At 37.7% G+C, this 16077-nt stretch overlaps 1 long non-coding RNA gene across 1 annotated transcript; it reads left to right on the forward strand.

Annotated features, from left to right (window-relative positions):
• Window positions 1-4749: 4749 nt before the first annotated feature.
• On the forward strand, window positions 4750-9200 carry LOC150059745 (uncharacterized). The gene is made up of 3 exons (XR_016536403.1): window positions 4750-4869; window positions 8900-8999; window positions 9119-9200. It is a non-coding gene; the product is annotated as an uncharacterized LOC150059745 (long non-coding RNA).
• Window positions 9201-16077: the final 6877 nt, after the last annotated feature.

Genomic DNA, 16077 nt, shown 5'->3' on the forward strand with positions numbered 1-16077 from the left:
AGGAATATAGAGTGGGCCACATTTGGGTCTTCTGGGTATACATCCAGAATTTAGATAACTGGATCATACAGTAGATCTCCTTTTAATTTTTTTAGGAACCTCCATACTGATTTTCAGAATGGCTGAATTCATTGACATTCCCACCCATTTAAGACATACCTTCAGTTCTGGCTTTTTTCAGGATAATTAGAAATTATCCTGAAAATGAGCCTGTTCTGCTGGGCTGGCTTCAAACACCTTCCTCAGATCTTAGCCTTAAGTAGCAAGGATTGCAGGCCACTGGCTCCTGATTGCACTACCTTTTTTATATCTTATATGCCACATCATTTGAAAATGGAACTCAAGTAAACAGCCATATTTCCCCCTTTATTTTCAGTGGATGGGAACAGAAAATGATTACACTTTATTGTACTCCAGGCCCAGATTCCAGCTGTTAAGACCACCTCAAAAATTAAAATATTTGAAAAATTTAAACTCAAAAGTGGATGACAGATAACTTATATGTCTCGAGTTATGTTCCACTTTTCATTACAGGCATGCCTGGCTTATTTCATCTGTAGAATGTTGACAACTTGCTTACTTATATCTGATATGAACAGATCCAAACTTCTTATCACTATTGCAGTGGAGCAGAAAATTGGAACGATGCATCTATTTCATTACACACCTTTGATAGAGAACAAAATTCTGCTACCTATGGTGCTTATTCCATGCACTCTGCACTCAAATGAAGCTCTTCAAGATCTTAACACATACTGCTAAATACTTCATTAGAAATGGCTTTCATGATTTGTGAGTCTAAGTCATTGATTCAATGGCACTGATTTTTGCCTCACAGGGGATTTTGCTGGTATCGAGAGCCTTTTTTGTGTGATTATTACAGTGTGGGAGGTTTGTGCTACCAGCATCCAGTGTGTAGGAACCAAGGATGATGTTAAATTCTCTACAATACACAAGACGTGACAAAGAATGTTCCGCCACCAAATGTCAAAAGTATGGAGGTTCAGAAATCCAGCAATGAGCTTACTGTGACAATTACCTGTTACCTGTGGATTTATATCTACTTACTCAGAAATTAACAAAAAATATTTGAAAACCATCTTATTTCACTTACATAAAAAATTTAAGCATATTCAAAAGATCACACAAAGTAAACACATTGTTTTCTGTATTTTCATGTTGGTTTTTGTTGAATTGAAATAAAATCCTGTTCAAAGAGGTAAGATTTGTATGGATTTGTATAAATAAATAAGGAATAACAGCTAAAAGAAACTTTAATCTTTATATTCTATGCTAAAACAAACTTTAATCTTTATACTTTATGGAAAAGAACTATTATGAAGTACATTTGAAACAATCATATCAATTCTTGTTTTCTAATCATATTTCATTTCACTATCAAAAAACCATTTTCAAAGTAAACAAAAGCAAAGATAAAGGCTTTTTTGAAGATGAAGTTTTGTTTTCAGATTTTGTGTTGTTCTCTGGGGGTGGGTAGGTGCTTGATCTCAAGGTCTCTTCCTTACACAGCTTTCTCAGAGTTGGCACTCTACTAAAGAAGCCACAGCTTTCAGCTTTTTTCTGGTTCGTTGAAAGGCAAGAGTCTCATACAGGCTAGCTTTGAACTTTGGTCCATTGATCTTAGCCTCTTGAGTAGTTAGGTTTATATATATCTGCCAAGACCTGGGAGCTCACATTTCAATGGGACCTCAAGAAATCCATTAGGATTAGAGTAGTTACATATGACAAAAGCTAAACTGTAACACCTTGTGATATTAAAATGCTCTTCTTTTACAAACATAAAAGAAATCTGAAAATGTGAAATACTGCAAAAATAAATCTCATTCACTTCTTCCCACATCACCTTCTTTGCTACATCAATATGCTCAGTACTCACTCAATATGCAGAGTTGGTTTCCACAAATCTAGGCTAGTCTTGTGGTTTGCTTTAGCAAAAGAAAAAGGCCTAAATGCTCGTGTTCTAATTCCAAGCCCAGACCTTAAGGTTCTTTCGTGTTTCCACGCTTTCCTTTGTGCCTTCATCTTTACCATGAGAAAGCTATAGCCAGTTTATCTGTTAAAGGATACAAGACATATTGTATAGAGCTAAGTGTTAACAACTGCCACCATTTGTATCCAACATGCATGAGATAATTACCTGTTGGCCCCTAGAAACATGAGGAAGCCCAATAGTTAATCAACTGAGAAAATCAACATTCTGTTTTTGCATGACACTAAGGTTTTATAGCCATGTCTAATTCAATATTACTGTAGCATTGGATAATTGATACAGAGGCAAAGCATGGTGGAAACAAATAATGGTAGCTCAGATACAGTAGGGACTCCAGCTCCATTTATTGTAGAGTTCTACATCTTCAACCTATATCTTCTATTTTATGATCCAATATGGCTGCTTTGACATCACAATCAATTCTAGCCAGAAGGGAAAAAGAAGGAAGAGATGACTTTTGAGGACACTCTGGAACTTTATTACTAGAACTCAGTAATGCTGGGGGCAGTGGCTCACACCTGTAATCCTAGCTACTCAGGAGGCTGAGATCTAAGGATCATGGTTCAAAACCAGCCTGGGCACTGAAGTCCATGAGACACTTATCTCCAATTAACCACTAGAAAATCAGAAGTGGCGCTTTGGCTCAAGGCAATGGGTGGTAGCCTTGAGCTGAAGAGCTCAGGGACAGTGCCCAGGCCCAGAGTCCAAGCCCCAGGACCAACAAAAAAAAAGAACTCAGTAATATTCTCATTAAACCTCAGGGAATGAAGAATATAATATATAGTGTTTATTTCTTATCACCTGAGCCCAGAGAAAACCTGACAGTTTTAAAGAATGTGAGGACAGATGTTGAGGAAAATAGTCAACCACAAGTGCCAATGGAACATAATGACAGAAATGGAAATGGGTATTTTCTTATTTTCATTCACATTTTGAGCTCTTGCCAAGTGAAGGTAATCTTATAAGCTTTACATGTGTCTTTACAACTAGATCGTTAAAATTATAACAAGGAAATACTAATATTCTTAAATCCAAAATCTAATTTTTTCTTATTGATTTTACCGTTCTATGCAATTCTTTTCATCAAAGGACAAAGGCTTGTTTGGTAGTAGTCCCATCAGAAAGAGTACTCCAATTGTCTAAATTACTCAGCTAGTGCTAATAAATATTATAAGCAGCACTCTTTCTCCTTTTTCTCTGTGACTGTGTGTCTCTCTCTGTTTCTCTCTCTTCTCTCTCTTCTTGCTTCTCTCTCTCTCTCTCTCTCTCTCTCTCTCTCTCTCTCTCTCTCTCTCTCTCTCTCTCTCTCTCTTTCTCCCCTCTCTCCCTCCCTCCTTCCCTCTCTGAAAGTACTAAGTTTTGAACTCAGGGCCTTATGCATGTTCTAGAAGTGAAATGCAATGGCTGTCATTCTACTATTTGAGATACAATCCTCTCAAATTAATAAAAGCTGTACCAATAATTCAAACTATAATTTAAACTATTTACCTACAATTTAAACTATAGCTTTCTTGTTCTTAATTCCAAAATCAAACCTTAAATTCACTGCAATAGAACAGAATTTTTAAAGATAAGTAAAATTTATAAATTAAATTTGTCTATAGACTCTGCACACACACACAAACACACACACATACATACACAAAATTGACAACTTTTCTCCAACAACTACCACTTGCTATTTAGAGGCCTTAAACCACCATTCTCCAGATTTCAACCTCTTGAATAGCTTGGATTACAGGAATGAGTCACCAGCACCTGGCAAGTTTGTCTCAATTTCTGATAACCTTCCTAACTTTAGGCCTCATAAAGCCAAATCCACCAGCCTTCACTTTTATTGTTTATTGACTATTGTCTTCAATACAAATTAAACACTTTGTCCCTGTGTGCCCCCAGATGGAATTTCTACATCAAGTCTATAGCTTATCATTCTTTTGCACTTCTTCTTAATTATTTTAGCATTCTCAGGACCTAAAAAAGACCTTAATAAAAAATCAACAAGAGCTGGGCACTGGTGGTTCACAAAAGTAATCCTAGATAATCAAGAGGCTGAGATTTGAGGATCTCAGTTCAAAGCCAGGCCGGGCACTAATGTCCAGGAGGCTCTTATCTCCAATTAACCACTAGAAAACTGGAAGTGGCTCAAGTGGTAGAGCAGTAGCCTTGACCTGAAGAGCTCAGAACAGCATCAAGTCCTAGAGTTCAAGCCCCACGATCAACAACAACAACAACAACAAAAATCAACAAGCCACCAAGTGACAAGAATCAATACATTAGCAAATACCAGTTCCTATTGTTAAAATTATGCATGTATATGATTGGTTTGACTGTCTTCAGGTTAGAGTTAACCAGACAGATAACCACAGTAACCAGCTGTGTGTAGCTCAGAGTTGAGTAGATTGGAAGATTTATCTATGTAAAGATAACTCACAGTATCAATTTTTTAAAAGAGAAAAAAGAAGAAAGAAATAGTGATTCAACATTCCTTTTATTCCTTCTGGCCCTCTTAAGTCTCCAAGGATGTGCAACAGTATCCTCATGTTGATAGAACCCTCTGTAGAACTTCTCTGCCTAGCCACACACTTGGAATAGCCGTGGTAAGGAGATACTCCAGAGAGATGGAAGGAAGCGACGGTCTCATGGCACCCATGAGATCACCAAGAGACAGTTTCCATATTGAGAACTTCCTCATGAGTGTCTGCCTGCTGATTGTGGCACTGCTAAGTTAAGAAGAGCCACAATAGAGACTGCTGCCAAAGTTTCTCAGCTCTCACTGACAGCTGAAGAAACCACCGTCTAATTTTCTTGTCAGAACTCAAACAGGGAAAAGTAAATGTCCAGTGACAATTCAACGGCAGGTGGGTGTTTATATCTTATGAAATTTATTGCATGTCTGTTCTATTATGAAAATGAGTCAAATGAACCTCTATGGCTCTACATTATTATCAAAAGGGAAACTCATTCACAAGAGACCACAAGTTAAATTTACCACTAATAATTACACAGGTAGTAAAGGTCAAAGACAAATTAGATATCAATAACTAAACATAGAAAAATTCCCTCAGTTTTCATTCCAATCCCACTTTTAGTTTAATGGCTTTGCTGCAGGAAATAAAATAATACTCAGCAATCACAATGACAATTGAGTTATAAGAATAATTCTGTCTTGGTAGAAACTTTCTTAATAAGGACCAAGAATCACAACAAATCAGAGAAAGGCTGGATAAGTGGGACTGCATTAAACTGGAGAACTTCTATAAGGCAAAGGACATAGCTAGCAAATTAACTAGAAAGCATACAGAATGGGAGAAGATCTTCACTAACCATACAACAGACAAAGGCCTCATATCTAAAATATATCAACAGCTCAAAAACTTGAATCACTCCAAAACTAATCTCCAAAGAAACAACCACCCCATTAAAAGATGGGCCAAAGCCTTAAAGAGTCTTCTCTGAAGAAGAAACAAAAATGGCCTATAACACATGAAGAAATGCTCAACATCTCTGGCCATAAAAGAAATGCAAATCATGGGGGGGTGGGGAGAGGGTAATGGGTACCAAGACATGTGAAAGGGTATCAATGTATGTGAATTAATGCACCTTCTATCTGGCAAATATCATGTATTAATTACAATAAAAAATTAAATTAAAAAAAATTAAAAAAATAAATAAATAAAAAGAAATGCAAATCAAAACAACTCTAAGATTCCACCTCACTCCAGTTAGAATGGCCAGGATCAAGAAATCTAATAACAACAGATGCTGGAGGGGATGTGGCCAGGAGAGAACACTACTACACTGTTGATGGAAGTGCAAACTTATTCAACCACTATGGAAAGCAGTATGGCAGTTCCTCAAAAGACTAAACATAGAACTCCCGTATGACCCAGCAATTCCACTACTTGGCATTTACCCAATCGTCCAGAAACAAGGACATACTAAATCCACTAGCACAACGATGTTCACTGAAGCACTATTTACTATAGCAAAGATATGGAACCAACCTAGATGTCCCTCAGTTGATGAGTGGATCAACAAGTTGTGGTATTTATACACAATGGAATTCTATGCTGCTGTCAGAAAGAACGACATTGCCCCATTTGTAAGGAAATAGAAAGACTTAGAAAAAATCATATTAAGTGAAGTAAGCCAGACTCAAAGGAATATAGGATCAATGGTTTCCCTCATTTGTCATAATCAGTAGAAACCTTGGGCTCTCCTAGCAGAGAATTACAATAGAACAAAACGTAGATTCATAAGGCCATATAGAATGACGCTAAATGAAAGGACCTCTAGGATATAGAAACAAAAGCTATATAATGAGTGATTGTTGTCTTTAATGTACTATGTTATCTCTCATCTCTTTTGCTGTCCCTTGGTTATCTCATATTGTTACAGTATTTCTCCTCTTATCTGATACATATACAATATATATTTGGTTATTTGAAGTTGGATAGGGAAGGGAGGAAAACAAGATGAGGGGCTGGGGTGGGGGAGGGAAAAGGGGACCAAGACATGAGAAAGGGTATCAATGTATGTGAAGTAATGCACCTTCTATCTGGTGAATATAATGTAACCCTTCTATTAACTACAATTAAAAAATATATGGGAAAAAAGAATAATTCTGTCTTTTAGCCCTCTCTGAAACATGGGTGTTTAAAGGTGATTATTATAATCAGTTCTTTTTCTGGCTACTGTTGGAATGCAAGTGAAGCTGATAAGGTATACCTTCTCTCCCTACCCAAAATGACTCCCAGAGGCATTTGCCAAAAAAAAAAAAGAGAGAGAGAAAAGTTATGGTGTATTGGGGTTGTAATGTCACTTTCACTATTCTTTAAGTTTTAGCGACCATGTGTTTTTAATACTGCTCCCACAATTAAGTAGACTCATCCACCAAGACTGAAGGGAAGGTTGAAATGTAGATGCAGAGCCTACAGGGCGCAACTCAGCAACATAGACAAGTAGATAGGAGCATACATGTTCCGTGGACAGAAGTCCCACCAAGGAGGGGAATTGAAAGATGTAGGGGTACTTGTGTTTGGGTTTCTCTTCCCAAACTTATCAACACATAAACCAAACTCACCAACAGGTAAGGTTGACTGCGGAAATGGTACAAAGACAAACAATAGTGACATCCAGAGAATGAAACACAAATTGAGACAAGCTCAATGATACATAAATTCAGTCGCTCCAACAAAGAGAGAAGTACAAGGAACTGGGGGTGGGAGTGGGGGGTGTTACTCCATCCAACAAGCTTTGTTTTCTTCCAACAATAAAAGCTACTTTGTTCTTTGCTGGTCTCTGACTTATGCTTTACCATTTCCCAAACCTCCTTCAAACGATTTTTTAGTGGCTACTATCTATTTCCCAGTTAAAGTATAGTTCCATGAAGTTGAAGAACATATTTCTATTTCTGAATGGATTTCCAGGTTCTAGCACATGGCCTGCTATACAGTAGATACTTAAGAAATAGTCATTGAATGAATAAGCAAGTAACAATATGAATACCCCCTAGTAACATGGAAAACTTTCCATCAGAGATAGTACATGGGACTTAGCACTGCTGCCAACAGGCAAAACTGATTTCTCCTTTTGCATGTAATTTTTCATTGATAGACTGATAGATTGATTGAATAGTTAATTGGTTAACCACACTGGGCTTCATGTTTGCTAGGTAGGCACTGCTAGTTAAACTATCTCCTCCATTCTTTTATGTAATCTTTTAATCAGGACTCTGGATCTAATCATTCTCTCTCCCATCGCTTTCTCACACACACACACACACACACACACACACACACACACACACACACACACATAGACATAAAGGATGGGACCACTTGTGATGGTTTTTTGGGGTAGCCAGGAGGATTTCCGGACTGGCTAACAATGGCTTGGTCTGGCTAAAGATTTGTGAGTTCTGGAGGAGAGTGTATCTGGGGATGTGAAAGTATGAATGGTAACATAAGACATGAAGAGGAAAAAATGTACCAAGTAATAATTTATTCTCTTTGTTCTTTAATGTACATATATTATTTTTCCAAATGTCACAATTAGCAACACTTTTAGAGCAGTGCAAGGATAAGCTATGCTCATTCAGTGTTAGGATATGTGTGTAGTGAAAAGCAAACAAGGCTGGGTACCAGTGGCTCACACCTGTAATCCTAACTACTAAGGAAGCCAAACAGCAAGATTTGAAGCCAACCTTGGCAGGGAAGTTTTGAGACACTTATCTACAATTAACCACCCAGAAGTGGGGCCATGGCTCAAGTGATAGAGCACTAGCCTTGAGCAAAATAATGCAAAGGTAGCATCCAAGCCGTGCGTTCAAGCCCTAGGACCACACTGTGTGTATGCATGTGTGTGTGTGTGTGTGTGTGTGTGTGTGTGTGTGTGTGTGTGTGTGTGAGAGAGAGAGAGAGAGAGAGAGAGAGAGAGAGAGAGAGAGAGAGAGAGAGAGAGAACATTTAATCACACTGTTTCTGTTTCCAGTTCTGAGCTTCTATCTACAGTAAGTTCCTTCAGGGAAAAAAGTCTACCTACAATAAGTTCCTTTGGGGAAAAAAATAAATTTCTACTGCTTTTTCACCAAAAGAGCAACAACTTAGCCTAACATAGGATGCTGCCTTCCAAATCTATTTATAATACATCAGCTAACAGGTGTACATTGCTGGCTGCCTCAGTCCACAGTGGGATATGGGTTGTATTATAACAGAAAAGGTTATCTCTTTGTTAGGCATGAAAGTTGTGTCATGAATGTGTCAACTGTGCTCAGCTATCTTCTATCACTTGTCACATTTGTTAAGCCAAGAAAGATGTGTAAGTTTCCAACAATTTAGGTGTTTTGATCTCTTTCATTTCTTTTTACGGTTTTTTTTTTCTTTGCAGATTGCAGTTGCTACTTGACAGCTCTGAGACTGGATGTTTAATATGGGACATTGCCTCTGCTGCAAACACCAATGTCTAACCTTTACAATTAAGATTTCAAGTGAGTGGTTCTAAAGTACTTTGCCTCTGGTTTGCAAAATGCACAATACACTCATTGTCATGGCTCACTTTGCATAAATCAATCTCATTAATATCTTAACTCATCATCTTATTTCCCAGAGTCTTGAATCAGGTTAATTCTCTGTGGAAGAAAGCATCAGGACCCAGACAGCCAGCTCTGCTCCATTGTGTTCAATAAAAACCTGAATGTCTTAACAGAAAATTTTAAGTTTTAAGCCTCTTTGTTTCTCTAGAAACAAGAGCATAGAATGTACAGAGAATGGGAGTAAAGGAGATAAAGGAAGACACTGTGCATCTCTAAGCTGTGACAAACAGTCACAACCAATTCCCTTCATTGATATTTTACAGGGGGTCCTGGTTTGAAAAGGAAAAAAATAGAAGCACTGTCCTTATTAAAACTGGCAGCAGCAGACTTTGTATTCTGTCAGCATGAAGGTGTGGTGTCACCATGTGATGAGAGATGCAGAAATGCCACTACAATGACTCAAACCTTCTCTCTGGGTGACAGGAATGGTCCTTTAGATACAAATACAGGAGGATTCCCCAGCTGGCCTTGATATAAAAATTAAAAAAAGGAAAGAAGAAAAGGCTGAAAAACAGAAGGTTGCTCTCTTAGAAACCTGAAAATATCATTCACAAGAAAATCAAGATAGGGGTCTCTCGTTGAGACTATTTTTCTTCACATAAAAAGTTATATGTGCTTATATCTTCCCATACCAACCCCACAGTTGTTTCACCCAATCACATCAACTACAGAAGTCAATTAATTCTCTACAGAGAAAGCAATGTGCATTGTGTCCATGCTCTTCCATCATCTCTATAGAGTTTACTCAATAAATGAAATGATTTATTTCTTTCCATTTGCAAGATAACTGAAATAGAAAAAGGTATCATGTTAACCTTAATATCCTCCTCTATTCCTAATTTCTTATCATCTACATTTATAGTAGGCCAATAATGAAGCTGGAAGTAAATTTTCATTGAAATCTTAGAAATTCATCTGAAAACCATTAATTAGGCACTGACTATGACAGGGTTTATAACAGACTTAGAACTTAAAGTCATTTAAGTCATTTATATGCATACAAAATAATGTATTGACAGCTGGACTTTTTTTTGAGAGGGGGTCCATGGGACTTAAACTCTGGGCCTGGGCGCTCTCCCTGAGCTCTTCAACTCAAGGCTACTGCCCTATTCCTGGGCGTGGGCATTCTCCCTGAACTCTTCAGCTCAACCCCTTGAGCCTCAGCCCTTCTTCTGGTTTTCAAGTAGTTAATTAGAGATGAGTCTCTCAGTCCTTAGTGCCCTACTGGCTTTGAAGCTCAATCCTCATATCTCAGCCTCCAGAGTAGCTAGGATTACAGCTTGATAGTTGGACTTTTGCTTTGGGCCATGTTGAAGTAAATATATATATATATATATATATATATATATATATATATATAGGATTTAATCTTCCACTGTATGTGTTATATTTACAAAACGTATCATATTGAATAACAGAGAGCTCTGGATTTAAAACTTGGAAAATAAGACACACAAATGAACGCCATATGCACAACAGTGCCCTTCCTCGGGGCACCTTCCTGACAACCCAAAGATGAGCAGGCCCCAAGAGAAACAAGCTCAGTGACAGAGAGAAGCAAAGGAGTTTGGGCCTGATGTGGGGTTCAAATTCAGATATGATGATGTATCCTAAGGGAAACAGTGTAGAAGATATTCAAAAACCTACTCATGAACCCCTTCTATCTTTAAAGCCACAAGAACTAGCCTAATTGGCCTCACGTGGCATCAGTCTGACAAAGGTGCCTCTGCCTTACTCACCCACACTTAAAGAATTGGATTGATTATTGTGGGCTCATCCAGGTAATCTGGTGTAAATCCCTTATTTTAAGGCTTGTTGGTAGGCCATTCAATTTCCTCCTGTAATCTATTTTTTTTTGACAGCCCTAGGGCTTGAACTCAGGGCCTGCGCACTCTCCTTGGGCTTTCTCAAGGCTAGAGCCTGAGTCAGCCACAGCACCACTTCCAGTTTTTTCTACGTATGTGGTATCCAGGAATCAAACCCGGGTCTTCGTGCATGCTAGGCAAGCACTCTACCACTAGGCCAAACTCCCGGCCCTTCCGCCTGTAATCTCAATCGCCCATGCCAAATAGCAATAACAGGTTCTGGGGATGAAGACAGAAATCATCTCAAAGGTCTCATTATTTGGCATAAGACGTTTTACGTAAGTTTTACTTCAATAGATGTAGCTGTATAAATCATTAGTGGCTACTGGATGCCAGTCAGTATTTTAGATGCTTAAAAGTATGTAGCTGCATAATTATTAACTTTTTAAAATATAATTTTATTGTTATTATTAAGGTGTTGCTACCTTTTTGCAATTCAGGTAATGCATACATTGATATGTATTAACTTTTACCTATGTCTTAGACACAAATCTTGTGCTCAGGAAAGTTCATTTGGGTTAACATAACAAGAACGATATCTAGGGCATAGTAAGATTTTATTGAATGAACAAATATGAGTTTAAACACTGTGTTTTCTTTATTTTGCAGATTTTATTAATAGTGTTGATAGAGTTGATGCGTTGGCAGTGCATTTTGAAGACAAAAATCATAGAAATTGATCGGTACTGATGACTCATGCCTATAACCTTAGCTACTCAGGAGGCTGAGATGTGATGACTTAGGTTCAAAGCCCACCCAAGCAGAAAAATCCACAAGACTCTTATCTCTAATTAGCCAGCAAAATTCCAGAAGTAGGGCTGTGGCTAGAGTGATAGAGTGTCAAGCTTGAGCATGAAAGATAAAGGACAGCTCCGAGTTCATGCCCCAGTACCTGCACACATGTACAAAAAAAAATCACAGAAATTCATAAGGAACTCCTATAGAAAAAAAGTATATTTTCAGCCATTAAATATCAATTTTAGAGCATCACCTTCAACTTACAGGATATTCCATTTTTAATGTCCAGGACCCAAAGGACTTAGCTATTTATTGAAGTAGTCAATCACTATATTATAAAATTCAAAAATCTTCAGAGAAAATCTTGGGTCATGAGGAACACTCAAGGATTTTCATCTGTTATTTATACTGCTATTCCTTATGAAAATGAAATACATCATTCATACTAAAATATATTGTTAAAAAGATCACTGAAGAGAATTTATTTCTAGCATTTTTATTCACTATTTTTCCAAAGGCTCATAAAAGTCAGCACTAGAAAATATTGAGTTTTTTTAACCATCATTTCTTATACTTTTAAACAACTGAAGGCTTAGTTTTCTTTGTAACTTCATAATGTCAAACATGAACACACAAAGTCTTTAAAAATAATGTCATTGTATTTTATTGTGCTTGCAGGAAAATAAAAGTGTTGCTTCTTTCTCTTTTCCTCCATACGATATTTATGTTCCCTTAGGAAATAATAAAGGCAAAACTACACAAAATGTTCCAGCCATTTCCCTTCCTGCTGCTTTAGTCTCTTTTTAAATAACACAACTAATATTCCATGATTCTTGCTCTGTACAGGTAGGAAAAAATAATTTATTCCCTTGCAAATCAGGACATTAAGTTTCTATTGTAGCATGTCCTAATTGAATTAGCAAGCAGACAGATCCAGCAATACTCTCATTACTTCCAAAAGTTACTGTTCAAATACATATTATACATATGATTTTCTTGAACATTTACATGATCTTCTCTAATATTAACAATCAGCATAATTGGATTGATTCTCTTCAGATAGGTTTTCTTTAAGAATATCTATGTCAGCCACGCACTAATGCTCATATCTAGCTACTGAGCCTGAGATTTAAGGATCACAGTTTGAAAACTGCCTGAGAAAGAAAGTCTATGAAACTCTTCAGAAGTGGAGCTGTGGCTCAAGAGGAAGAACACTAGTCTTGAGAAATATAAGCTCAGAGTTCAAGCACTGGGATGGGCACAAAAACAAAGACATTAACTAATAAACAATTAAAATATCTGTGTGCATGTATAAGGTTTGGTCCCTAAAGTTTTCTATGGAAAGAAATACGCAAGGGATTTACATAATGGATATTATTGAAGGTATAAGGACAACAAATAGAATTTGGTACAAGTGAACTATTCTCAAGAAAGACTATGAAGGATTAAAAACAGGAAGTGTATTTGGAGCCACATGAAAGGGGAACAGAAATACATCAGAAACAACTTACAGGATAAAGAAAACCCTAATTAGCCAGGCACCATGGCTCATACCTGTAATCCTAGCTATTCAGGAGGCTGAGATTTGATTCAAAGCCAGCCCAGGCAGAAAGTCCATGAGACTCTTATATCCAATGAGCCAGCAAAATGCCAGATATGAAGTTGTGGCTCAAGTGGTACAGCACCAGCCTTACGTGGAGAATGCCAATCAGTAGCTCAAGTAATGGTACCAAAAAAGAAAAAAAATAAAAGAAGAAACTGACAGAATTCCTGTAGGTAGCTCCACACTTAGAAACTTGGAAATTGGACTGGAATAGTCAGCTGATTTGAATAACAAACTCGGTAACACTGAAGAAGCAACAACTGCAAATTCATTGTTAGATACTGAATGATAAATTTAAATAAAGTACCCAGGATTCTTCATTAGAATAGGAGTCTCTTAAAGCCCCAAGAAACCTGGACATTATTTAATGTAGCTTCTCAAAAGTCCTGGAATAAATACATGGCCAAGAAAGAAAAGCATGGTAAATGAAAAGATCTCTAGGATATACAAACATAAGCCATATAATGAATGATTGTGGTTCTTAAGGTACTATGTCATCTCTCATCTCTTTTGCTGTCCCTTGGTTATCTCATATTGTTATAGTATCTCACTTTGTTTCCTGATATATCGGATATATTTGTATTTGGTTATTTGAAATTGGATAGGGAATGGGGGAAAACAAGATGAAGGTTGGGGGTGGGGGGTAGGGAAATGGGGACCAAGACATGTGAAAGGGTATCAATGTATGGGAATTAATGCACCATCTATCTGGTAAATATCATGTAACCCTTCTATTAATTACAATAAAAAATATATGAAAAAAAAGAAAGAAAAGCATGAGACAGGGAGGTTGGTGTGGAAACGCATAAAGAAGATAGTATCCTTTCAAATTGCAATAATGGCTTAAAAGAGAAGTAAATTAAAACTAAAAATGGAAGTACAAATCCAAAATTATGTGGAGTGCAAAAGATCTACCTTGCCAAGGAATCAAAACGCATATTTTTAAACTTTACAACTGGGTTCCAATTCTGAGAGACTATTCCATAATCATAAAACAAAAGGTGCAATTAGTGAGTTAAAAAAGCAAAGAATACCTGGGCATAGTGGCTCACCCCTATAATGCTAGCTACTAAGGAGGCTGAGATCTGAGGATCACAGTTCAAAGCCAGCCTGAGCATTAAAGAATGTGAGACTCTTATCTCCAATTAACCACTAGAAAACTGGAAGTGTGCTGCTGTGGCTTAAGGGTAGGCAGTAGCCTTGAGCTGAAGAGATCAGGGACGGCGCCCAGGCCCAGAGTTCAAGCCCCATGACCCATCTCCCCCCACTCCCAGTAAAAAAAAAAAACCAAAACAACAAAAAAAACCCCCACAACTTTCTAAGCTCCTAATTGGAGTGATTATCTCCACTCCGCTCCGTATATACAGTGATATTTAAGAGATATTTATTCTAGCATAAGCAAATTGCCTAAAGATATATTATACTGATTTCTTCTCAGTCTAAAACCATAAATCAGTAAATAACACTTAAGAAATGACTAAGACAGAAGATAAGGTAAAAATAAATTGCAAATCAACAACTTGTTTTCTGCAGGTATTTGGATATGTAATACACTAAAGAATTGTAGACTAGGAGCATGAAAAATTAATCCCATTTCCAAACTTCATTATAGGAAGAATCTGAGCTACAAGCATGTAACGATTGATTGTCCCATTTGTGTGCATCACCTAAGACAATTTTCAGTGCCTCACAGTCCTCTGTCGCCATCATATCTTGAACCATTCCTGTGGCTCAGAAAATCATATAAGAAACACCATTTCTTTTTCTTTTTTGCCAGTCCTGGGCCTTGAACTCAGGGCCTGTGCACTGTCCTTGGGCTTTCTCAAGGCTAGAGCTCTACCACTTGAGCCACAGAATCACTTCCCACTTTATTTCTATGTATGTGGTACCAATTAATCAAACCCAGGTCTTTGTGCCTGCTAGGCAAGCACTCTACCACTAGACCAAACTCCCAGTAGAGTTTACCAGAAGAAATGTCTTAAGATTATGGATGAAGCTAAAGATGGTGGCTCCAATCTGCAATCTTAACTACTCAATAGGCTAAAATCTGAGGATTGCAGTTCGAGGCCAGCTGTGGAAGGTAAGTCCATGAGATTCGTATCTCCAAGTAACTGCCCAAAAGGCCAGAAGTGGAGTTACAGCTCAAGAGATAGAGCACAAAAGCTTAGTGTCGACACCCAGTCTTGATTTTAAGTTCTAGGACCCCCCCCTCCACACACACACATACACACACACACACACACACACACACACACATATACACACACACACCGATAATATTTGAAGCTTTGACATGCACAATTCATTATTGTGTTTACACATTACTTATGTGATTTGCATTACTTATGATTCAGATAAGAAGAAATATTCCTTTGGTTTGAAAGGAGATACAGAACGATACAGGATGATGCCATTAAAACAGGACCTGTCAAGGCTGACAGTGATAATTATTAAGCTAAGAACTGTATATCTCCTCCCTACCCCCTGGCTGCCAGGTTATATGCTAAGTGAAAACAAGTCTAATTGAATTATGCATACATATAAGCAATTATCCACAACCAGGTACAGAGACAGCCATACAACATGTTACTGTAACTTATAACAACTTCCCTCAAAGAACTTCTGTTATGTACTGAATGTTTGTACACTCCCTCCCCCAAATTCACCCACAAAAGTGCTAAGCTCCAAGGTGAGATTTTCAGAAATGAAGTGCCCCCGCCCCCCCTCTTTCTTTCTCTCTCCCCCCATCCCTTTCTCTGTGTCTGTC

The sequence above is a fragment of the Megascapheus bottae genome, chromosome 8 (assembly GCF_031878675.1).
Source record: "Megascapheus bottae isolate mThoBot1 chromosome 8, mThoBot2.hap1, whole genome shotgun sequence".
In the NCBI taxonomy this organism is placed as follows: domain Eukaryota; kingdom Metazoa; phylum Chordata; class Mammalia; order Rodentia; family Geomyidae; genus Megascapheus; species Megascapheus bottae.